This window comes from Nomascus leucogenys, chromosome 3 (genome assembly GCF_006542625.1).
Source record: "Nomascus leucogenys isolate Asia chromosome 3, Asia_NLE_v1, whole genome shotgun sequence".
Taxonomy (NCBI): Eukaryota; Metazoa; Chordata; class Mammalia; order Primates; family Hylobatidae; genus Nomascus; species Nomascus leucogenys.
In genome coordinates, this window is record NC_044383.1 from 120676292 (window position 1) to 120702532 (window position 26241).

The 26241-nt window shown below is 39.2% G+C and overlaps 1 long non-coding RNA gene across 1 annotated transcript; it reads right to left on the reverse strand.

The window, feature by feature from the left end:
• Positions 1-1856: 1856 nt before the first annotated feature.
• Positions 1857-15590, reverse strand: LOC105739583. Its single transcript, XR_001115521.2, has 4 exons — positions 15484-15590; positions 7384-7610; positions 5354-5469; positions 1857-2083 (listed from the first exon to the last, which is right to left on the reverse strand). It is a non-coding gene; the product is annotated as an uncharacterized LOC105739583 (long non-coding RNA).
• Positions 15591-26241: the final 10651 nt, after the last annotated feature.

The following is a 26241-nucleotide window of genomic DNA, read 5'->3' on the forward strand; positions in this document are numbered from 1 at the left end:
TTCAGTTGGGTTTTCTGTTGTTTCTTAAAGGCCCACAGTTACAATATCAGAGGCCCGAGTGAGATGTTCGTTCCCTGGAAGAGTTAGCAAATGAGCTATGAATACCTTATTAATATTAGCTTACCAAATAATTAACAAAGGCAGGTGGAGTCAAAACTCACATATAAATAAGTCACTTGGAGTACACTGTGATTGCTGAGAATGAAAATTTACTACATGGCTTACTCCAGTGAAGGTATATATATATATATGAATGTAATTTCAGAGACCCTTTTTCTAAATCAACTGCAGAAAAGCTAACTCTCTTTTCTTCTACTTTTTACATCACAATTAAAAGGAGACCCCATTCCTTTGGTTCTGGAAGTATGTTACAAGAACAAGAGCAAGAGTCTGTTGGCTTTTCGCTTAGCACCTGTATTCCTTTTGTGTCTCTCAAGCTTGGCATGTGAGTAAGTCACTGAAGATTGAGTGTGTTATAGAAAGAAAAACCACACTTGAGTTTGAACCTGCAGCTTCAAGGAACAAAACAAATGTTGGCCTAAGAAAAAAAAATAGCAAGTTACTCAGTGTCCAAATGAATCTGCTGTTTTAGGGGGAAACACCTTGAAAGAGGTAAAGAGTAATTTCTTCACATGAGAACCACAGTACCCTGGCAAGGTATCTGAGTGAACCAGGCTGTGGTGGAATGTTTTCTCCTGAAGCGTTTCATCACACCACTCTGACTTGCTACAACGGCTGCCTGGACATACTGACTCCAGTGAGTTCCAGGCATCAGTAGAGTCTGAAAATATAAGCAAAGGAAAACACTTCACAGATGTGGGTTATTTCAGAAAATCGAAGAGAAGGAGGGAGATTAGGGGTCCTAAGCAAAGCATTAATATTATGAGTCAGACATACCTGCAGTTCCCAGATGCTTTGCAGATTCATTTTGTGCCATGCAGCACACATCTTCCTGTTTTACTCTTGCAGATTCTCCTCTTGATCCTCTTCCCTCCCACTTGGAAATTTTACTTCTGCTGGATTTTAAAGCTTTGATTCTTTTTTTTTTTTTTTTTTTTTTGAGGTGGAGTCTCGCTCTGTTGTCAAGGCTAGAGTGTAGTGATGCGATCTCAGCTCACTACAACCTCCTCCTCCTGGGTTCAAGTGATTCTCCTGCCTCAGCCTCCCAAGTAGCTGTAGCTGGGATTACAGGGGCCCGCCACCATGCCCGGCTAATTTTTGTATTTTTAATGGAGATGGGGTTTCACCATGTTGGCCAGGCTGGTCTTGAACTCCTGACCTCAAGTGATCTGTCCCCCTTGGCCCCCCAAAATGCTGGAATTACAGGTGTGAGCCACCATGCCTAGCCTAAAGCTTTGATTCTAAAGTAGGCTGCTCTGGCCTGGGCATATTGGCTTGATCACAATGGTTCCCTAGACATGGACTAAACAAATTAGTAAATAAGATATATCTGGTGTAAGCCACCTTTCAGTGAAGAGACTAATTGGGAGTGAATGGGTCCTACATTCTTTATATCAGAAATCTGCTTGGTTCAAATTTGCCAAATGGTTGGCTACCTGTTTATTATATGACCTCAGAAAGCCTACCGTACATCTATAGTTCAGAGAAAGACAAAGAGTAAAAGAAAAGTAATCCAAGTGTCAGTTGCAGAGAATGGGTGCAGGGAGGAGGGTCTCTGCTTTACATCGTCATTCTGAAACTCAAGATCTTTCCTAATAATGCAGGACTCAGCACACTACAGCTCACAGGTCACATACAGACAGATTTTGGAAAAGAAGAAAGGTTTTGTACATTTTTAAAGGGAACAAGCTGAAGGTGAAAGAGGAGGAGGAGGGGGAGAAGAAACAGAGACTTTATACAGTCTACAAAGCTTAAAGTCTTTATTATCTGACCCTTTACAGGAAAAGTTTGCTGACCCCCTCATATGACTCAGCAAATCTCTAGGGCTCCGAAGCACTTCACTGGGTCCCCCATAAGCAAACCTTGGAGCAGAAAAAAGCGCCTGAAGGATTTTGTGGGAGGTGTTAGAACCAGGCTTCCAGGAGGCATATACTTCTGGTAGATAGAACTCAATCACATCTACCTGCATGGGAAGACAGAAAATAGAGTCAAGCTGTCTGCCCAGGAGGGAAAGGGGTTTGGTTGGTGAAAATGCAGTTGTTACAGGGCACACAAGGTTAACTGCTAGGAGAATTAAATTGGCAGTTGTTGAGAGCTCAAGAAAGAGAGCCAGAGCAATTCAGACAAAGGTTATGGAGGTGGCTTCCCAGAAAAGGTCAAACTAAGATGGCCAATCAGCAAGAGGGTGGGAAATGCAGGTAAATGGAATGAGATAATCACAGCACAAACATGGGAAATGTAAGGCTTGGCCAGAGAATAACATTTAACGAGGAAAAAGGTCCCACTGGGAAGTTCTGGGCTATCATCTGCCTAGAAAGAAAGATTGGGTTCAGGTGGTAAAAGGCCTTGAGTGTGAGTTCACATATATGGATACCAACTTTAAAAAAATAATTTTTTTCTGATTTTTATCTTATTTTATTTATTTTTTACGCTTTGGCAGCATTGTCTATGGATCTGGAAACTCTGCATGTTGGGTTTCTTCATAGGTGTCTCTGGATAAAGGCCACCCTCAGAAGATAGGGATACTTGGATCTCAATAAATGAAATAAAATTTTAAAACTTGACTCCTCTTTTTTGAGGAAAGAAACTTATAAATCATACATTTAAAGAAATAGATGACAGCATTTATAATTGGTGTAAAGATAATAAAATGAATACTCAGGCTCCTACCAGCGGCATTACGTAACCAAACACTGCCAGCATTTGACACCTTTGTGCCCTCCTTGATCACATCTCCTTCTTCCCAGCACTAAGAGCAATCCTGAAATTTATGGTACTTGTTCCTTGATTTTCTTTATCACTTTACTACCTATTCATGGATTCCTGATAATATATTGTTTAATTTTACCTGCTTTGACCTTTGTATAGATGGTACTATATTATACATATTGTTCTGTGATGTGTTTTTGTCCGATGTTATGTTTGTTCGTTTTTTGAGACAGAGTCTCCCACTGTTGCCCAGGCTGGAGTGCAGTGGCGTGATCTCGGTTCACTACAAGCTCTGCCTCCTGGGTTCAAGTGATTCTCCTGCCTCAGCCTCCCTAGTAGCTGGGACTACAGGCACCCATCACCACGCCCAGCTAATTTTGTTTTTGTATTTTTAGTAGAGACGGGGTTTCACCGTGTTAGCCAGGAGGGTCTCAATCTCCCGACTTCGTGATCCGCCAGCCTCGGCCTCCCAAAGTGCTAGGATTACAGGCGTGAGCCACCGCGCCCAGCCCCAGTGTTACGTTTTTAAGATTCATCCAAGTTGCTGCTTGTAGCTATCAGCTAATTCGTTTATATGGTATTCTGCTATATGTTAACCTACTCTTGATGGCCATGTCTCTTTCTTTTTAAATTGGAAAAAATGTATCTCTTTCAAAAACATTAAAATAAGTACTAAAAAGTCAAAAACAAAACAAAACAAAAACAGGAAATAAGATACCTGTAAAGAATGCATTGCTTGTGTCTGCAGACTATTTAAAAGTCAAGGTATCTGTCCTTGGAACGTCCCGTTCTGATAGGAGTATAGAGCTTGGCTTATACGTTCCATTTGATTTGCTATGACATTTATCTGTACTCTTTCTTGGTGGTTTGTTTTTTCAGATTACCAGTTCCTTGATTGTGATTGAAGGGTTCTAGCTGCTTTAGAGACCGCCCCGTCCCCTTGCCTTCACCCTGCCAGTTAAGAACATTCAGGGTACTTTTGTACTAACAGGTCTCAGATTTCCATTTCAGGACATTTGGGCATAGGCCTTCATCAGAGAGTTTCCTCACATATCTTGGGCTGTTGACAACATGACTTGCCTTTTGTAATCCAGTTATTCTGGACATAATGTAAGTGACAGTGATAATTCTATGTTACTCATCTTCCTTGTTAGGCTTTTGTTCTTGAGTCTATTCGTGGCTCAATTTTGTAAATGAAGAAAGCCATTTTCTTTTCATGTCTTAAGCCTGGCTGAGAGAACATTTCTCAGCTTCTGTTGACACTTCCATTCAACTGTCCACCTAAGAAAGCTTGGAGATCCTGATACAGCACCACAAAACATCAGTGCATGGTCCCATGAGAAAACCTCAACTGTTCAAGCCTCACTCTTTAAGATAGTTTTCAAGAGTGTTAACAACTATCTCATTCCTTCTTACAGAAAATAAGCAAGAAAATTTTCCAAGAGTGGTAAAACATTTTACTTCTCAAACATTTCTCTAAGTTTCTTTTCCTTTTTGTTGTGTATTTCACAGGCAGTTTCCAATTCTGAATAATGAGCATACGTTTGCCTCTTGAGAACAAACTGAGTTGCAAAAACTCCTTTTTAAGCTTCTCTGCTCAAAGCAATCAACTCTATAAATTATACATCTCTTACTTGATATGCATTTTCTAATAGGTAGTCTAAAGCCATCCCATCTGAATACTCATTTTCACATTAAAGGTGGAAAAAACCTAAAAGCCTTTTTTTTTTTTTTTTTTTTTTTTTGCCAAAAGGCAGATATTCTTCTTTTGAAAGCCTGTTTATTCCTGGTGGGAAGTTTTATTTCTATCTTCAGAAACATCATTTTAAATTTGCGTAATCAGTTCAGCAAACTGCTTCTTATAGTGATAAATAAATATCAAATTAAACTTGCAATTAAAATTTACTAAAAATATAGGTTGCTATAATTTTGTTGGTGATAAAAGTACAGAAGTAGAAATGATTAATGATGATTACTAATTATGCAGCTGTGTTCAGAGCACACAAGTCTATGGAGCTATAGCTTTTTAGCTAAATAACGATGTTATTCCAGGAAAAACCTTTGTATATAATATCTAAATGCAATTCATTTCCAGTCAGAACAAACACCCCCATCACCTCATAACGCTTAGCTTGACAAAGAGAACCAGAAAAATAGAATGCTAGAATAATCGTCTCATATCCTCTTTTGCTTATTGTTGTTTTTTTGTTGACCGTTAGAGTTTCTAAGAAAAAAATGCCATCAATGTGAGAAATTATCTGGTATTAATAATAGTGAAGACAGGAGTAGCTTGTTAAAATTCTGGCTTCTTTCTTTCCTAAATTTTGTATACCCTGTCTTGGCATTTCATATTAAAAATAACTTACTGGTGATGGGCATGGTGGCTCATGCCTGTAATCCCAGCACTTTGGGAGGCTGAGGTGGGAGGATCACAAGGTCAGCAGTACGAGACCGGCCTGGCCAACATGGTAAAAGCGCATCTCTACTAAAAATACAAAAATTAGCCAGGCGTGGTGGCACGCACCTGTAATCCCAGCTACTCAGGAGGCTGAGGTAGGAGAATCACTTGAACACGGGAGGCAGAAGTTGCAGTGAGCCGAGACCCCACGATGGCACTCCAGCCTGGGACAGAGCAAGACTCTGTCTCAAAAAAAAAAAATAAATAAATAAAAGTAAAAATAACTTATTGGTAAGGCTAACAAAGTCACTAAAACATAAAATCACTAAATAATTTTGTTTGTTTTTGGTTTTGTTTTATTTTGTTTTAGAGATGGAGTCTTCTGTCACCCAGGCTGGAGTGCAGTGGAGCAATCGTAGCTCACTGTAGCCTCAAACTCCTGGACTTAAGTGATCCTCCTGCCTCAGCCTCTCCAGATGCAAGTCACTGCACCCAGCAGCTTACTAAATATTTGACTTGTAGACAGAAGACCTGGACTTGATCCTATCATCTATTACTTAAAATATGAAAACCTACAAATTAGGTAGCCCTCAATTTTTTTAACCACATATTATTTTTGATTAGCACAAAAATCCCATTTTCCCTTTGCTCTTCTTCACTTGTGTAGAAAATCATTATTTTACAAAAAACAATTTTACAGATAAAACGACAGAGACCTGTAGAGGTTCTGTGATATTATAATATCTCAAACTCAGTTCTCTTATATTCCAGTCATGTGTTACTTTCAATATGCAATCAACAAACAAAACCAGGCTGGGCATGACGGCTCATGCCTATAATCCCAGCACTTTGGGAGGCTAAAGCAGAAGGATTGCTTGAGCCCAGGAGTTTGAGACCAGCCCAGGCAGCATAGCAAGACCCTGTCTCTAAAACTAAAACAAAAATAAACACATAAAAAGGAGACAGAGAAAGGCAGAGAGAAAAAGAGGAGAGACAAAGAGAGAAAAAAAAAGAGAAAGGGAAGAAAGAAGAAAGAGAAAAAAAAGAGAAAGGGAAGAAAGAAGAAAGATAAAAGAGGGTGTTGTTGTGAATGTTAAGTATGGAATTCTGAGTAGAGAAGAAAATGATAAAGTAGTAGAAAAAATATGGAAATTTGGAAAAAGTTGTCCTCAAACCAGAATAGCTACTGAGACTACCGAATTGTAGCTGTAATTTAGTGGATAATTAACATGAAAAATGTTGGATTAGGGAGATGCATGCAATTTTCCTTCACAGAGGTGGCTTGGTGTGATGGAAAAGATAAAAAACAAACAAAAACTCGTCTAGAAATTCAATGCTTCTGTTGGAATTTGGTTCCACCTCTGAAGTACAGGGTGACCTCGTCCATATTGTGTAACTTATTTACTCTTCTTTCCTCATATGGGAAATGGTGATAGAGTATCCATCAACCTACCCACATCACAGGGTTATCTGAGGAGCTGATGATATCACTTTTGTATAAAAGCTCTTTGAAAGTTGTAAAGCACCAAAGTAACATGTAACATATGACCACAAGTAAACCACATACTGTTCCTTCGCGTGGAAGTTGGAAAGTCAAATGCAAAAGTAAAATGGAGGAGATGGGTTACATCATTTTAAAGAAAAATGCGGCTGATCCCATTAACCACAGCCAGATTTTTAAGACCACCTTTGACATTTTTTGAGTGCTTAATCTTTTTTTTTTTTTTTTTTTTTTTTGAGATAGATTCTCACTCTGTCATCCAGGCTGGAGTGGAGTGGCGCCATCTCAGCTCACTGCAAGCTCCGCCTCTCGGGCTCACGCCATTCTCCTGCCTCAGCCTCCCGAGTAGCTGGGACTACAGGTGCCCGCCACCACGCCCGGCTAATTTTTTGTATTTTTAGTAGAGACAGGGTTTCACCGTGTTAGCCAGGATGGTCTCGATCTCTTGACCTCGTGATCCACCCGCCTCGGCCTCCCAAAGTACTGGGATTACAGGCATGAGCCACCACGCCCGGCCAGTGCTTAATCTTAAGCAACAGACCTTAAACAATTTTGTTTTAGTATCATGAACACAAGAATCTGTTTGTTTTTGTTTTGTTGTTGTTTTTGACAAAGTGGTTTGAAGAGGCATTGGGGAAGGAAGCAAGATGCTCACAACGGAGGGGACCTCAGCCATTTGCCTCCTTATTTCAGAGCATTGTGAGATGATGGCAAGGAGGAGGGCTCACAAGGGGCTTGTGTCTGCCTCTCCGTCTGCCACTGAGTGATGCAGAGCAAACTGCAGAGCTGGAGACACAGCAGTATCCCAGAGAACTGGCCTGATGGCTCCTCCTGGGCCACACACCTCCTGTCAGAGCTGGCCAGTTAGCACTGGCAGACAACCTAGTTAGGACAAGGACATAGAATCAGAGTGGCTGACACAAGAGAGCCCCTCACTGTGACAGCAACTCAAACTTCTGGGGCTCCAGAAAGGAAACAGATATTTGGAAACAGATATGACAAAAGGCCTTTCCCTTCAACTGCTCAGCATGTGAGATTGAATTTTGGAGGATTAAAAAAAATAAAATAAAAAGAACCATTGTTCATCCCCTCAGGGCTCAGCAAGTGTTTTATCACATTTTTATAAAATATAGTCTTCGCCCCAAAGCTTTGTTTGCATGAGGGTGTGTCCTATCCATGGGTGGAAAATTTCCATAACTTTTTTCCATTCTGTTCTGTTCCTCCCTCTTTTGTACAGTTTTTCAGGGTCTCTGTCCATTGTGTTTCTAACATGCACCAACCCTAAGGACCAATGTTATTTGCTATTTTAAAACTTGAAAGATCAAAATGGCAGGGGAAGAAGTCAGAATCCCTTTAGTGCCAATTACTTGCCAAATGTCTGTATGAAGAACCAACATGACACCTTTCTTACTTAATTCATCCACCAGTGACATTTGTTAAATGATTATTCAGCCAATACTATATCAAAGAATACCATTTACTTTAAAAAATCCTTTAATTCAGCAAATCAGCTGATATGAGTGATTTTGTTCCTAAAAAGGTTGGTGTGTTTAAGTCTCTTTCCCACTTGCAGTCTTCCCTACTCCTGTGTCTGAGGCAGGTGTTGACAGTTGTTATTCTGTGGTAGGAATTTTTAGAAACAACAGCACTGTAGGGTGGACAAATGGCTTCATCAGGAAATCATGCACTGATAAGCAAGGGTGGATTTGAAAATTACCTTCCCTTTAGTGTCACTTGTACTTTCTCTTCCTTTAGCTGCTCTCTGTTATGAATTCTGTCCCTGCAAAGCGTGTCACATATTCCTTACATACACCCTCCTTTCTTGAACAGAGCAATGATCATACTATTTTCTGAGAGAAACTCATAGATTCGTGTATTACGAGACAAAAGTTGACATCAGTCTTCTCTTAGATCATTTACAGAAACAAAACAAAGAAACAAAAGAAAATTAGTGCTTTCTGCAGAGGAACAGGTACACACATTGGGATGCCCTGCACTTCCTGGACAATCAATTCTGGAAACGCTATGGTCACCTACAGCACTGCAATGAACTGCATTCCAAGAAGCATGGAGAGCAAATGTTGAGATGTTCTTTTTGGTACAATGCAAAAGCATAAATTTTGCATTGAGCAGTCCAGACTGCTGTGCAAGCAGCTCTGCCACTTAGACCACATGATCCAGAAGAGCCAATGGTGCTTGAAATGCCAGTAACAGAAAGAAAGGCTGTTTAAAGCCTTTGCCAGGCTCCTATAGGTACAGCACAGACCAGACCCTTAGAATTTTGGAAGAAAGCCCTGCCATTCTTGATAGGTAATGATTCTTCTTCTATGAAATAGCTTTTATGTTATTACTGGGCCTTGGTAGAGACTGAATGTTTGACGACGGGCTACCAAGTTACCATATGACCTGAGCTGCCCATTACTAGTGTCGTCTGAGTTACCAGGCCATAAAGTTGCCTTCTTTCTCTCAACTTACACCTATGACCCTTGGAGAGCTTCCTATGACAAGCCGATAAAGGGATAAAAATCTTGGGCCTAGTTTGCAGAACTTCAAGCAATGCTCCTGGTCATTCATTTTGCTTCAAAGAATAAATGTCCAGAAGTACAAGTCAACATTAACTCATGGGCTATTTGGTTGTATGGTCAGACATTTGGAAGGAACATGACTGAGAAATTGGTGACAAGGAAATCTGTTGAAAAGCTAGGTTGATGGATGTCTTCAAATGGGCATAGTATGTAAAAATATCTGTGTTCCATGTGAATGCTCACCAAAGGGTAAACTCAACAGAGGAGGATTTTATTGATCAGGTGAATAGAATGAGCCATTCTGTGGACATTTGTCACCTTTCTTCCCAACCAACTCCTGTCATTACCCAACTGGAAAATGAAAAAAACAAAAACAAAAAAAAGGCAATGGTGGCAAAAAGTGGCAGTTACGCGTGGGCTCATCAACATGAACTTCTACTTACCAAGGCCTATCTAGCTATAGCCACCACTGAGTGGTGCCAAAACTGAGTGACTAATCTGTTAACAGCAGAGATTGACAGTGAGCCCCTGACATGGCACCATTCCTAGCTATTAGGCTGATTACATTAGATCACTTCCCTCATGGCAGTGGCAGTGTTTGGCTCTTACTGGAATAGACACTTGTTGCGGATATGCATTTGACTTCCCTGCCCACATGCTCCTGCTAAAACCACTACAAAAACCATGTACAGAATAACTTATTCACTATCATGGTGTTTCACACAGCATCACTTTTGACCAACAAATTTGTGTCACAGCAAATGAGGTACAGCAATGGACTCATGCAACCCACGGATCTTACCGTGTTCCCCGTCACCCTGAAGCAGCTGGCTTGATAGAATGGTGGAATGTCCTTTTGGAGACTCATGTATGGTCTTTTAGGATGCAAAGTATGCTCTAGATCAGCATCCAACATATATTTCTGTTTCTTCCTTAGCCAGAACTCATGCGTATGGGGATCAAGGGGTGGAAATAGGACAGGATCTTCTCACTATTATCCCTAGCAATTCACTAACAAACTATTGCTTCCAGTCCCTGTGACATCAGGCTCGGGTGATAAAGAGGTCTTAGTTCCAAAAGGAGGAGTTCTTCTGCCAGGGGACATATGATGACTCGGTTGATCTGGAGTGCCACCTGACACTTTGACTCATGCCACTGAATCAACAGGCAAAGAAGGCAGTGATTCAATCTAGGCTGCTTCTACACAAAGAGAATCAGGAGCATGTCTCGAAAGCTAAAATTCTAGGTTTCCTCTTAGTACTACCATATCCTGTGATTAAAGTGAATAGAAAACTACATCGGTTCAACTTAACAAGACTGCTAATGGCCTAGAACATTCAGGAACAAAGATTTGGTTTATACCACCAGGCAAAAACCCATGACCAGTTAAAGTACTTACTGACAACAAAGGGAACATGAAATAGGATAGTGGAAGAATGTAGTTCTAAATACCAGCTGTGGTCATGTGACCAGTGACAGCTACAAGTACTGTAATAATTACGAGTATTTCTTCTTTATTTTTATAGGACTATATGCAAACACACATATAATTATATGTATATATATATTTATTTAACCAATTATTTTGTATTTGTCTTCTGTCTCATTCCCTCATCATCTAACATAAAATGTGTTAATACTATTTAACTTAATATCTCAATATATAAGTTGTAGGATATCAAAGGAGAAGTGAGAATCTGGTGTGAATCTGTTAAAAGAAAAATGAATATCACCCAAAATCAAAAAAATGATGTTGGATTCTCTCTTATGGTGTTTTGGTTGTTCTTGGGACAGACATATCATGTTAGAGGCAGGCACAACTTTGTTATTATCTGTAATTGGAAATTAAGTTTCAGTTAAGGAGATGAGTAGGAGGCCAAGTTGTCAAGGCATGACTTTGTAAAGAGCGAACCCAACTAGACTGAACTGTGTTTCCCAGAATTCCCTTTTCTGTGTGTTTCTGGTTAGGGTGGGTCACAGGAGAGATTCTCGGGCAAAATTTGGAGAGGTGGAGTAAAGCAGCAGCCATTTGCTACCTTATATATGTCTCTTCGCTGCTGGATCACCTCTTGCATGAGACAGCAGCTGGGCCTGCAACTGTTCCACCTTCCCCTGGATGGATCCTCCTGAAGCTTCTCCAACTCCTGGGCCAGGTACACACCTGTACTGAGCTCTATAATGAAGGGCTCTGCCTCTGAAGGATGTTATACAACCAAGGTTAGAGGCATTCAGAACTGGTGCAAGTTTCAGTCTGTCCTTGTGAGCCCCCACTGTGTCTTGGGTTCTAGCCTGCTCTGGTTCTTCCCCACTTTATATCCATCTTCCTTTCCTGACAACCTGTCATTGGAATTCAAGCTCCAGCAATCGGATACGAAGACAACAGCTTTATAGACGTGACTTAACCACACCACACTATTATGTAATGTCAAATCCCTGGAACTATATAAATATATATATACATACATACACACAGGCATCCTAGTGTTTTTGCTTCTCTTATTGAAAACTTAATAATACAGTATTTTAGCTGAACGTTAAAAGATTACATTCTTTGAGAAAAACAGCTTTTTGAGGTATAATTGACATACAATAAACTGCACATATTTAAGTTATACAGTGTGATAAGTTTCGACATATGCAGCTCCCCAGTCAAGACAGTGAACATATTCACCACCCTCCAAAGTTTGCTTGCTCCCCTTTCTATTCCTCTGTCCTTTCCACTCCTTCCCCATCTCCCCAGACAACTACTGCTGTGCTTTTTCTTCCTCTAGATTAGTTTGCATTTTCTGGAGTTTTATATAAACAGAATCATACTGTATGTACTCTTTTTTTGGTCTGGCTTCTTTCACTCAGCATAATTATTTTGAGATTCCTCTATTCTGTTATGTGCTCATTCTAAAATAGTTTACAAGGTTAAATTCTCTCTTTTTTTTTTTTTTTTTTTTTTTTTGAGATGGAGTCTCACTCTGTCGCCTGGGCTGGAGTGCAATGGCCCAATCTCAGCTCACTGCAACCTCCACCTCCCGGGTTCAAGCAATTCTCCTGCCTCAGCCTCCTGACTAGCTGGAATTACAGGAGTCCGCCACCACGCCTGGCTACTTTTTTGTATTTTTAGTAGAGACAGGGTTTCACTATGTTAGCCAGGCTGGTCTCGAACTCCTGACCTCGTGATCTACCCACCTTGGCCTCCCAAAGTGCTGGGATTACAGGCATGAGCCGCCACTCCCGGCCCAAGGTTAAATTATTAATAAACAACATTCTGGTTAAGTATAGATCCATCATACGCATTTAGATGCATTGTAACTGGGCATACTTCAGAGAAACCAAAATCCAGGCCATCAGAAATAATGCATTAGGAGCGTTTCCTTATATCAGGAAGGTCTAGAGATAGTGCCATTACATCAGCCTCACCATTAAGTGGTGGGGAAAAAAGCTTCTTTGGAAAGGGTTTCCAAAGGCTGGACTTTGCATAAAACAGAGATTTTGGTAAGTGGAGTAGGGCTGGACATCACCATCTCCAGAGGTTAGCCAGGAAACCTAGGGAAGGGATGGGATGCCATCCGCTGAATTTTGAGTGTGGCATCTTCTGAGGGAGTCATGGAATGACATCAGCCTGAATAACCATGAGTCATTCTTGTTCTTACCTTTCCTCAGCACCATCGGCATGTGAATTCAGCAGCGCCAGAGTTTCTCCTTTCATCCAGTTTTGTTCCAGCCCCATTTGCTCTCATATTGCCCCAGATGAACCAGGAGGGACAGACTGCTCCACAGGGTGCCTGAAAACCTCCAAATATGAGTCATGGAAAGCAACATCACGTAGCTGGCATTGGACTGAAAACAAGAGATCTGGATGTTAACCAAGAGCTGCCACTTAATTATAAGCTATGTGACTATGGATAAATCAAATTCTCTCTCTGAATCTCATTTCCTCAACTGTAAACTGAAGGAGTTGGACAAGGTGATCTTGAAAATATCTGCATTCTGTATAATTAAGAGTGGAATAATAGGCCAGGCGCGGTGGCTAACGCCTGCAATCCCAGCATTTTGGCAGGCCGAGGCGGGTGCATCACCTGAGATCAAGAGTTCAAGACCAGCCTGGCCAACATGGTGAAACCCCGTCTCTACAAAAATACAAAAAAAATTAGCCAGGCATGGTGGCGTGCACCTGTAATTCTAGCTACTCGAGAGGCTGAGGTGGAAGAATCACTCGAACCTGGAAGGCGGAGGTGGCAGTGAGCTGAGATCGCACCATTGCGCTCCAGCCTGGGTGACAGAGCAAGACTCCATCTCAACAACAACAACAAATTAGCTGGGCATGGTGGCACGTGCCTGTAATCCCAGCTACTCAGGAGGCTGAGGTGGGAGAATCGCTTGAAACCAGGAGGCAGAGGTTGCAGTGAGCTGAGATAGTGCCATTGTACTCCAGCCTGGGCAACAAGAGTGAAACTCCATTTCAAAAAACAAACAAACAAACAAACAAAAGAGTGGGATAATAAATGCCCAGAGGATTAACAGGTGTAGTCATGCCAAGCACCATGTGGATAGCCTGAATTAAATCCCTACTTGTAAATGTGCTAGGCTACAGCATGGCCATCCATTCATCCATCTGCTCACCCGTCCATCCACCTGTCCGTCAGTAAATATTCACTAAGCACTTCTATGTGCAGGACATTGTGGTCAACACTGGAAACAGGAAGATGAATATGGCCTAGCTCCCTTCTTCAAGGTGCTCACAGTTCATTGAGGGCAGAAACGTTTACACATAACTAATGTGTGATAATTTTAAAATGTATATTTAGAACAGAGATGGTGTTTTGGTAATATCTTGATCCTCAGAACCTTGTACAAAATTAAAGGAAAATAATTGTTTTTTTGTGAATATCAGAATATATGGAACAAACAGCATTTTAGAAAATTCTACAGGGAGATATGGGAAAGAGGGATTTAAAATATTTCTTTAAACTAAAAATAGAACTACCGTTTGACCCAGCAATCCCATTCTGGATATATACCCAAAGGAAAATAAATCATTCTACCAAAATACACCTGCACTTATGTTTATTACAATGCTAGTCACAAGAGCAAAGACATGGGATCAACCTAGGTGTCCAATAATGGTGGACTGGTCAAAGAAAATGTGATACATATACACCATGGAATACTATGCAGCCATAAAAATAAATGGAATCATGTCCTTTGCAGAGATGTGGATGCAGCTGGAGGTCATTATCCTAAGTGAATTAGTGCAGAAGCAGAAAATCAAATATTGCATGTTCTCACTTATAAGTGGGAGCTAAATATTGAGTACGCATGGACATAAAGATGAAAACAACAGACACTGGGGACTCCAAAAGTGGGGGAAGTGGGGAGGAAGCGAAGCAAGAGTTTAAAAGCTACCTATTGAATACTGTGTTCACTATTTGGGTGATGGTTCGAATAGAAGCCCAAACCTCAGCATCACACAATACACCCATGTAACAAAGCTACACATGTACCCCCTCAATCTAAAAAAATTCTTTAAGTTCCTTTAGGAAACTCATGACCCCCTTTTCCCTGACATGTCTTACTGACAGTTATATATATTTCTATATGTATTCATTACTGCAGCAGACCTTTAGGAAGAGAAAGAGGAAAGAGAAGAAAATTCAAATTCTACTCTCCATATAACTGAACAAGTAACCATCAATTTTCCTTCTCTGGAAAAGGCCACGAACTTTCTAGGAAAAGAAGATGCTATCTAGAATTAGCCAAATTTAATTAAGTTGATGTTATTAACTTACACTCTTATGTATAAACGTGATGATTGTAAACTGGAAGTTCATCTTCATGAAGCAAATAAATATTTTTGAGACTTATGTCATCAACACTAAGATGTTTACATATTAGCATCTACATTCCCCATAGATAGTTTTAAATAATTAAATTTATTTTTTCAAAACACTACTTGATTTTTCTCTGTTTTGTTAGAATCAAATAACTGTTGGTTAAAAGAGAACAATAAACAGCTTATGCCAACAGAGAAACCCTGAACATCATTTCTAATTTTTGTTCTTAACTTGTACAGTTGAAGATATTATTAAGGAAACAGAAAATACATATTTTAATGATTAAACTTAAAATGTTTAACTATTCGGCATCCAGCAAACTGGGTGAAGTTTGCTCTTCTATCTGACTTCTGAGAAGCCAGCAAGCCAGGTCATGTGGCTGGCTGACCTCCCAGCACCACCTACCTCAACTCCATGAGATGCCATCAGATCCCACCCAAAGGAGCCAGTCGTCCCCAAGAAACAATGACCAATTCTTACAAGACACAACTGGAGCTCTGTTGCTGTGGCACAGGAAGGCTCGATAAGATCTCCCAGCCACAGCATTCTTTTGTGTCAGCAGACGCAAGTGGGATGTTCCTTCTGCAGTTCTTACCGAGCAAGAGGAAGCGGGCTTTGAAACACAATGTTCATTGAAATTGGCTTTCATCTGAGGAATCCCAGGGTGGCTCCTGCTTCATGATGTGCATTCTGTCTGCAGCTGAGCTCTCCCGATGCATTTCCGTTGTTTGTTCTGGGGGGAAGGCAGCACCTTTATGGGACTCACCCTTTTACTAGGTAAAGGGCATTGCATTGTGCTGGGCGAAGCATTATGTGTCAGGATGTCTCCAGTGAGTCTGGAGCCTAGTAGGAGCATCAAAAATAAAATAAAAAAAAAATAAAGTCCTCCACCATCCTGGCTCACTGATGGAACAATTTAGGAGAAGAACACAAAGCCATCTAATGACCCCAGGGGAGCATTTGCTTGTTTGGTGACCTTAGGAGCAGGAAGTCATTTATCACTCTAGTTGCTACATTGGGCACAATGCCACAGGACACAAATGGGGGTACCGAACGTAAGTCTCAGTGTTGGCCCAATAGTACCTGTCCAGAAGCAGCCTGGGATCCATGATCCATTGCAGGGCAATTATGGCTCTTAAGAAAATGAAGAGAAGTAAGTAATCCACAGTGTCAAATCATGGGTGAGAAGTCTCTCCATCCCGTTGTCCTAGTTCTATAATTTAGCAATTCATCTTCTTTTCAGAGAAAACCATTCTGGATCCCAAACAGATTTTCTCTGATCAAGAAATGGTCTCAACCAGTACACGGAGAAAAAAGCCAACACTGTTAAGCCCATCTTTTCTTGCTAGACACCTCTTCCTTTCTATCTGCTCCACCCAATCTGGGCCAACCAGTTTATGATGCAAAATGAGATAAGCAATCAACTCCCAATAGGAATAGAAGAATGAACACAACACTTTTTCACTTCCACGGCACTTTTAACTCTGCACATATTTTTTCCTTTGACTCTCAAAATAACCTGGCAAAGTTAGATAGGCATTGTCTATTTTTAGCAGTACAAGGAGTTAGTACAGATACAAAGTTAAAGACCCTTGAACCTCATACAGAGCTGGCAGCAGAAAGTACAGAACCCACATGTCAAGTTCCTCAGGTAGGCCCTGTTCATCAGGTCACATCCCTTAGGTGTGTGGACAAGTGACCAATCTCCAGTTGACTGTAAAGGCTGGCTTTCATCACCACCAGAGGGCTAATCTCCTACATATATCTGTGTGTCTGTGGCAAGGTCGATAGAACCCATATATAAGGAAATACTGATACCGAAAAACTTGAAAAACCTGGAAGTTGCTTCTTGGAATCCAGTGTTCTTGTCCTAATGTAAAAAGAATAGATGTCAATCTTGTAACTGACGCAAGACACTGACGAAAATGACAATCCATGCACTTGGCTTTCCCAAGAATGAAATGAATCAAAAAGTACCAAGAAATCAAAATTCTAGCTAAAGCTTTCCCAAGAATGAAATGAATCAAAAAGTACCAAGAAATCAAAATTCTAGCTAAAGCTCATGAAAAGGACTCAAAACTACTCTCTAAATGGCTTATCTTTAGCTGAGCTCATAACAGAACTCTTGAATTCCTGAAAATTTGGTAGAATCTTCTTGTGAAATTCTTCAGAAAGGATTGCCCAAACCTAGGGATAGCAAAAGTTTTTGATAACCTTTCTGCTACCTATGACTCAACTTATCCCTGATTACAATAGGCTTCTGGAGAAGAGAATTTATATTAGCAATTGGTTTTGAGTAAAGGGGTCTGTGAAACTCTCTTCCTCATCAGTTCCTTTCCCCAACCCAGGTTAAAAGAATAAAATGAAATTAAATTATTAAATAAAATGGATAACAAGTGGCCAAAACTTTGCAAAGGAGATTCCTAAATTGAGTGGGATACTCAAAACATCTGTTTATGTGATTGCCTTCAGACCCATACTATGATGTCCTTAGGGCCAGGATGTACTATGTGTTGAGATAGAGTCATACCCACGGTAATATGGGCCCTAACTGGATGGACCCTAACTTGTCTTATGAAGGAACGGGAAAGACTTGCAGTGGAGGTAATCCCTGAGCTGATACTTTAAGCTTGAAAAGTAATTATTTAAGTAAAGAAGATAATAAAGGATATTCTAGACAGAAGGACTAACAAGAAAAAAAGTGAGGAGGCCTGAAACACAAGGCACATTTGAATAAATACAAGAAGCTTGGTATTCCTAAAAAGCTAAGGGCAAAGAAGAAATGGGGTGAGGCATGTATGCAGAGGCCAGAATGAAGATGGTCTTGAAATTTTAAAGCTCCTTTAAGATATAGATAAAATAAATCAGAACGGGATTTAGGTCTCACCACTTTTGATACTGAGAATTCAGAAATTAGATAGTGTGAGGTAAGAAATCAAAGAAACTAAAAAGGCAACGTAGAGGTTTTCCTAAGATCAAAAGATTTGCTTAGAGGTGATGAATGACAGCTAGAGGTGAAGGCGGAGGTAAAACATTACTGACATTTTGGCAAGTTGCTTATAGCCTCTTGGGAGACCTTTAAAGAGCACTAGCAAAATGATTCTTTTCTTTCTTAGAAGTAACCAACAGGACATCTACAAAGGCCTAGGTCTTACCTACATTTCTGTGGACCTAAGAATAAATAAGAAATCAGGACATAAGAAAAAAGGGAGAAGAAAAAGAACAAACTTTGCAGGATATATGTAAAATACTTTTAGTGACCTGAAATTATGAGGTTAAAAATGTAATAAAAAGGAAATGGTTTTGAAATTAGATGGTTGAATACAAACTGAAAAAAGAAAATGAAGAGAAATGGCCAGGCGTGGTGGCTCACACCTGTAATCCCAGCACTTTGGGAGGCTGAGGCAGGTGAATTGCTTGAAGTCAGGAGTTTGAGACCAGCCTGGCCAACATGGTGAAAACCAGTTTCTACTAAAAATACAAAAGTTAGCCAGGCGTGGTGGCGCAGGCCTGTAATCCCAGCTAGTCGGGAGACTGAGGCAAGAGAATTGCTTCAACCCAGGAGGCAGAGGTTGCAGTGAGCCGAGATTGTGCCACTGCACTCCAGCCTGGGCAACAGAGCAAGAATCTGTCTCAAAAACAAACAAACAAACAAAGAAAATGAAGAGAAGAAAGTAATCCACAGTGTCAAATCATGGGTGATTTGAACTTGCTTATAGAAAGTAACAATAGCAAAGATGACTTGAGTTTAACAAAGGGTAGTCTGTATTCAGTAAATTAGAAATGAGGAAGAATACAGGGTCCTTTCTTTGGTTGGAAAACTAATAGAAACTACTATTATTAATATAATTTCACAACAAAGCAAGAAAGGCCTTTATTAAAGCAATACAGAAGAGAATCCCTAGGGCTTTGCAGGGAACGGGCTTGAAGTATGCCTCACTGCCTCACCCGCCCCTCCATTCTTCCCAAACCCCACCTTTTAGTGATTTAGCAAGGTCAAGGAGCAAACAGCTGTGGTGCAACCAGGGCCAGCTATATAATTTGCAGTGCCCAGAACAAAATGAAAATGCAGAACCTCTTATTCAAAAAGCAGAAAATAACATGCTGTTAAAGGTACTAAAACAGTTTTTTCCTTTCTTTCACAGTCTTTCTCTTGACTTGTCATGGTTTTTTTATTTGTTACTATAATTCTGTTCTAAATAAGAAAAAATAAAATGTTAAATTATTAGCAGGATTTTTACCATTCATCTTTATACTGTGCAATGCCAGTCTTGAACACAAATTTAAAAGCCATTAACCCAATGTAGAATCATCAAAATCACACAATTTGTATTTTGTACTCATACACGCACATGTATTTTGCTCTGACTAGAACAGTGGAAATGCTACAGAATACTAACTCAACTGTTCTTACTTCTCTTCCTCATATACATACATTCTACCAGTATTCTCTACCTCTGACTTACTGATGGGTAAGAAAAAAATAAAAGGAAAGTTAACTGTAGATCAACTTATCTTTCTCTCTGCTTTATGTCACAATTTCTAGCTTATGTGGTTGGCTAATACAGGGAAGTAACATGAGTTATGGATATGAGAGAGTTCCTTGCTGTTCCTGTTTTTTAGAACTCTTATTTCCTTCTGTTTGCATTCAAAGAAAGTTCTCATTCAAAGCGAGTTCTCATTGAAAAGAAAAGTGGTCTCTTGCAGTTATCAGACCACTTCTCCTCCCGCTACTTACTCACTGGTAGACCTAACATGCTTAATGTTGCTTGCTTTGAGTTTTAGTGAACTCCCATGTATCGTGGGTCCACCAGAATGTTCTGCTTATGGGCCATGGTGAATACTACATGGCTCACGGGGTAATGAGGTATCACAGCCATCATGCATTGTATGTGTCTTCTCTGCTCATGCACATGCTCCATTGTCCGATTTCACTCACTTACAAACCACAAGTTCAAAGATAAAATTATCAAGAATTTTAAAATGGCATAGAAAGGCATGAAGCCAGGCTCAAGGTCTCCTAAGCACTGTATGATCATACAATTTGCATGTCCATGAGGCCAGCCCAAGGAGCCAAGGACTAATATTCTTAACTATTCTTTGGAGAAATTGTTTCTTCTCAATTATTTCTTATTTTTATCACAGAGCTAATTTAGAAAATGCTTTGAGATCAACAAAATCTCCAGTAGTGCAATTTATAACCCAACCTTATAGAAACTAGGCAGTAAGACTAAATAATTGTAGGGAAACACAGCTGCAGAAATGATTTAATTGCCTGAACCAAAGACTTTTTATTAAATAGAGATTAAGATTGAAATAATTTGGGCTAATATCTTTAAGACTATTACAAATTTAATCTTACTCACCCAAAATCCTACAACAATGACCCATGTAGCTGGCCCGTTGTCTATTTTTAGTCTTGGGAAAGGGGAAAATTCAAGCTTAGAGAGCTCTCTTGTCCACCAAGAAGCAAGACAGAGCAATACAGCAGGGAATAACTTAATGCTGCCCTTGGATTCTTCAATATGAGGTATATGGCATCAGGACACTGTAGGGATTTTCATGGGAGAGCCTAGAGGTAAAAAATGATTGCTTCTTTTGCCTTCGTTGAGTTGCAACACCATCATTTTTGGGAACACCACCTTGGAATGAGCTTCACTTTAAAGAAATTTCTTGGTGATAATATCAATATCTGCTATAGCTTTCTTGTACAGGTCCATGAGCATCTACAACTTCGTACACGTTAAATTAGAATATCCTGAAGAAAAAGGGTTAATATTGAAGTACCCAGCAGAAGACATGCCAGACACATTTCATTACCAGAAAAAACGGGAAGGCACTCATCCAGGAACTCATAAAAGATACTGCAGAGAATGTTGATTGGCAGTTTTTAGCCTCTGCATCTGGAGAGTTATTTATAGTCAAATCTTGATAATCAGTGGTAAAGGAGAAAAAGGAAAGAATAGATTATTGAAACCATGCATCATTCACAAACCATTTTGAACAGTTGTTTTTAACTGCCACTTTCTATCAAAATTTCAACCAGATTTATTAACAAAGAGTCAATTTACAACTTCATGTTTCTTTTCATGTCATCTGCTGACCCTCAGGAATAAATGTCAAAGACCAGGTCAGAGCATTATTGGGTAACCATAAACATAGGATAACAAACAAATGAACTATTATTATGAAAAAGTGACTGATTTACTTTGACCCTGCATAACCACGTCATACAATTTTAACAGCTCGCAAAGAACAAAACTTGAGCACTGAGCCTAATAGCTTGAGGAATACTTATATCACTTAACATACATCTTCTAAATCTCAAGTCATATGGTTTTTAAAAATTCAAGTTCACTCAAAACTAGCAAAGAGTAACGGACTAGAAAATAATTGTTGATCCTTTCACTTTTAGAAGAACTTCTCTGAGTTAGGATATGTAGCCAAAAGACCAAGTCTCAGTAATTCTAGAAGTTTCTGAAAGATCTGTTTTATTAAGTCGACCTGTTAGAAACAGCATCACTCAATGGACCATTTGTTTTTGGACCTTATTTGATAAAAGTCTTAGCACAGGAACTCTCCTTGGGACGTAAACCTGCTTTAATATTCGAATTAATTAATAATGACTGATGATAGTAATACCACAGGTTTATCTGATGCCATAAACCAAATGGATTATGTTTAGGTTCTATCATCTATTAGAATTAGAGTAGGCTACTATTCTGTGCCCTCTAATTTGGTGTTGGCATCCAGAAAGCTGCACACTCAGCACATGAGTTCTAAGATGCCTATCAATTAAACTCCTCACCACAATAGAAAAGAATCACTTTCAACAAGATGAGGATACTGTATTACATCTCTTTCCATTTAGAATAGATTTGCAATGTGATGTTCGATATTTTTTTGAATGATAGCATTCATTGACTGCCTATTATACCCCATGCTTTATGTTATGCACTATTCATGGAGGTGTTCATTTAATATCGACCCAAAACCCATGAAGCAAGTTCCATTAGTTCTATCATTAAATTCATTTACCAGTGAGAAAATAGGGACTTAGAGAATAAGTGTACATTGCCTAAGAACACTCACCTATTAAGTGGTAGGCATGAGATATGATCCCAACTTTCTCGCATTGGAACCTGAGCTCTTATCCATTATTCTACATTGAAACCTATTTCATTGCCACAGAAGATATATTTGATAACATTAAACAAGCTAGGAATAATACATCTTCAACATATAGGTAACTGAAATGCATAAATTTCTTTAGGTGAATCTGACTCCAAATTGTTGCAGCATACCACTGTAGTAGCTCAAAAAGAGCAAAATCACCAATGAGAGGATAAAGGAAACAAAACATAGGTTATGAAAAACAACACAGCCTTGGAGAAGTTGCAATGTAGGCAAATTGATGGGGAAGAAAGAGAGGAAGCAATGGACCTCCAAAAAGAAGTTGGTAACCTATTACAGAAGTGCTTGAGAAGGCACCAGTGCATGGCATATGTGATGGTTGTCACTGTAATTATTTCTATACTATTGCATCTGAGACTGGATCCTTCCAAAAGTAAAAAATCAACTCTATTTTCTACTTCTCTTTCCCCATTCTATCTCATCCCCTACTCTTATTTTTAATCAACTCAGAATAAAATTTTTGAATCTCTAATCTAGCCCACAGTTAAAGTGTTGACATACCACTTGTTGAAAGTAATTCATCTTCAGTTTATAAATTCAGAAACCAATTGGTAGCCCTTGGATCATCATGAAATTGACTAGGTTTTCATCATCAAGTCTCTTGCTCATCTGGCAGGACTATACATCCAAATGCCACCATTATTCCTGAGATTCTTTTTCTGCTGATAACAAAGTTTTAAAGTTTTTAGAATTGAGAACTTTCTCTGGAACAATATTTTCTATGTAAACCAAGAAAAAAGGAGAGACACATAAATTATAGGTGCATAGTTTTGATGAGATAAACACACCTTGAAGCCTAATATTTAGTAGCATAAGAACTTTTTGAGAAACTACTTTTTGACTTGAGGAAAAATAATAGAACAAAAGTAATCCCTGATGACTGAATATAAAAGTTTTTAAATTTTTGTTGTCTCTCTGCACATAGAAAAAAATCCCTCTGATCCCAAACTACTGGTTTGGAAAGTGAGTTGTAAAGTGGGCGATTTTAGTACATTCTCCTACTCAGAAACACTGTTAAAACAGAAGCAATGGGATTTGAGAGCAAAGGGCCTTCTGTTCATCTATAAGCTTTCATTTGGATCACTGAGTTTACTTTTTGTGGCTACAAGGGCTCTTTAAAAAATAATAATTCATATTTACTTCAAATTTTTATGTTCTTAAATTGTTTTTGGTAAAAAAAATATTGTCTAAAGAATTGGATCAGTGAATGCAGACAAAAGTTTGAATTTGTGTTGGATGATGCTTTAAACTACAAGACAGATATACTTCTATGGTCAGAGGGATTGAACTTGAATTATTTTTAAAAAGAAACTTGAATATTGGACAGTTTTCAATACTGTTGATAGCAATATTATCATGTAAATGTGGAAATAACTTCTTCAGTTTATCCCAATCTCAGCACCTGGGGGTGAAGTTTTATTTTTATGTCCTCTATGTTATTAAATGATAACATTTAGTAAAGTCACGTTTCATTGTGACTGACAATATCTTATGAGAACAGAGCTTAACAAAACAAAGCTGAAAGAAGAGTTTTGGCTTTGCTTCATATTTCATTTCCTGTCCATAGCTTATTGTTATCAAGGATGGAGAGCCTTTTTACATTCTTTAGAATAGAGAGTTCATTTACCATTAATAGATATTTATACCAGAGTGAGTGAACAAATGACACCGTAGCTTTTAACAATAATGAAACAGCCCATTTAAGATAGTCTTCAGTCACTTTTGGGGTAACTAAAGCTTGAGTTAAGATGGCTCTATTACACCAAACTATTTGACTCTTTTTTTTTTTTTTTTTTTTTTTGAGACGGAGTCTTGCTCTGTCGCCTAGGCTGGAGTGCAGTGGCGCAATCTCGGCTCACTGCAAGCTTCGCCTCCCGGGTTCACGCCATTCTCCTGCCTCAGCCTCTCCGAGTAGCTTGGACTACAGGCGCCTGCCACCACGCCCAGCTAATTTTTTGTATTTTTTAGTAGAGACGTGGTTTCACCGTGGTCTCGATCTCCTGACTTTGTGATCCGCCTGCCTCAGCCTCCCAAAGTGCTGGGATTACAAGTGTGAGCCACCGCGCCCGGCCGACTCATTTTTTTTTACATTTTGACCCTCAAATATGTATCAGACCTTTCTTTTTCAATTATTTTACTTTACACTAAAGATTATCCAATTCCAGGATAAAATTTCCAATGAGGTAAAAATAAAAGTTGAAGGATTGTGGTCAATAGAAAGATCATTGGTTTGTTAGGGTTTTGCCCCTTGCTGATTTTAAAAAATCATTTACTAGATTTTGAAGTGAATTTTCCACTCACAGAAAAAGGACTTATGGAAAAATAACATTCACATGGGAAAATTAAAAAAAATCAACCCACTGCTGCATCATCATCTCTACAAGGACAGGTAGGGGAAAAAGCACTTATTATTTCTCTGGCTGTAATCAAAGAGATTAAGAGAAATTTTAATGGAGCACATTTTTGTTTTAAAAAAGAAAGAAGAGGCACGGTTTGAAACCATCAAGGATTACTTCCTGTGTAGAAGAAGTCAGCTGCATGCATACAATAGCACAGCTATGTTCCCTCCTGGAGCCAGACCCAAGGTCAGGAATTTCAATTGTGATTCCTGACTCATGGAAAATTCTGACGCATTTTATATGTGTGAGGTTAGGTACACGCAAACCCACCAATTCTTTAGTACCATCAGTGTTTTTACTCATTACTTCTTTTTTTTTTTTTAAACTAAGAAAGAGCATAAGTGCAGGAATGAGAAATTTATAATACGTTAGAACACAACCTCCCCTCCTGATTCCTCCCTCTTAGTTTTAAGACTTTCTCTGATATTCATACTATTGGGGTTTGTCCCACAGTCTCAAGGTCAAATACTAGCAAGTGTTCTTATTTGTTTCAAGCTATTTAAAACTAATTGTATTTAAGTCATTGCATATATTATTTATGGGAATGTAAACTGTTGCAATTTTTTTGAATGGCAATTTGGCAATATCTATCGAAATATCTCCTCTGCCAAGAGACTTCCAGTTTCAGCTCTGATGTGTAAAGAGCTTGGAAGCTGTCATTTCCATCCTTACAACAAGATCAAACTGAAAAACTGAAAATTATCAATTTTCTTGGACCCATCAGTGACGTGAGGAACAAACTCTGTTCCCATTATCCCTACAAAATTCTGGCATCCAGAAATGAGTCCAGCTGAGATCTGCTCACTGGAAGCAGCTGCCTCTGGAGTTCACAAACTGGTAAGAACGCTTAGATGGCAATTCTGACAAATTGCTAGAGGCTGAGTGTGCATTTGCCTAGGAATGAGAAACTCCTAGGAGTCATGACCTTAGGGTTGAAGCACACAAACTCTCTCTGAGCAGGAGTACTCAGGGAAGCCAAAACTGAAGAAGAGACAAAAAAAAAAGTACACTAGAGGAATTTGAAGCCTCTGGCACCCCTTCAGATATTAAACACAGCCCAGCTCCTAGCAGATTAGCATAAAACCTCACACTAGAGATCAATTTACCTCTGTCCCTATTACCCAGTATGACACATCTGGCTTTCCACAAAAAAAAAAAAAAAAAAAAAAAAAAATTATAAGGCAAACCAAATGCAAGAAAACACACCATCTAGAAAGATAAAGCAGCCTCAAAACCAGGCTCAGATATGACGCAGACATCGAAATCAACAGACAAGGAATTTAAAATAGCTATGATTAAAATCTGAGGGTACTAATGTAAAAAATAGATAACATGCAAGAACAGATGGGTAATTTAAGTTAAGAAATGTAAACTCTAAGAAAGAATAAAAAATACTAAAAAGAAAAAACATGAAGATAAATGAAGGATACCTTTGAGAGGCTTATCGGTAGACTGGAAATAGCTGAGAGAAGAATCAGCGAGCCTAAGTTAGATCAACAGAAACTTCTCCAACAGAAATGCAAGGAAACAAAATAATTTTTTAAAATAGAACAGAATATCCAAGAACTGT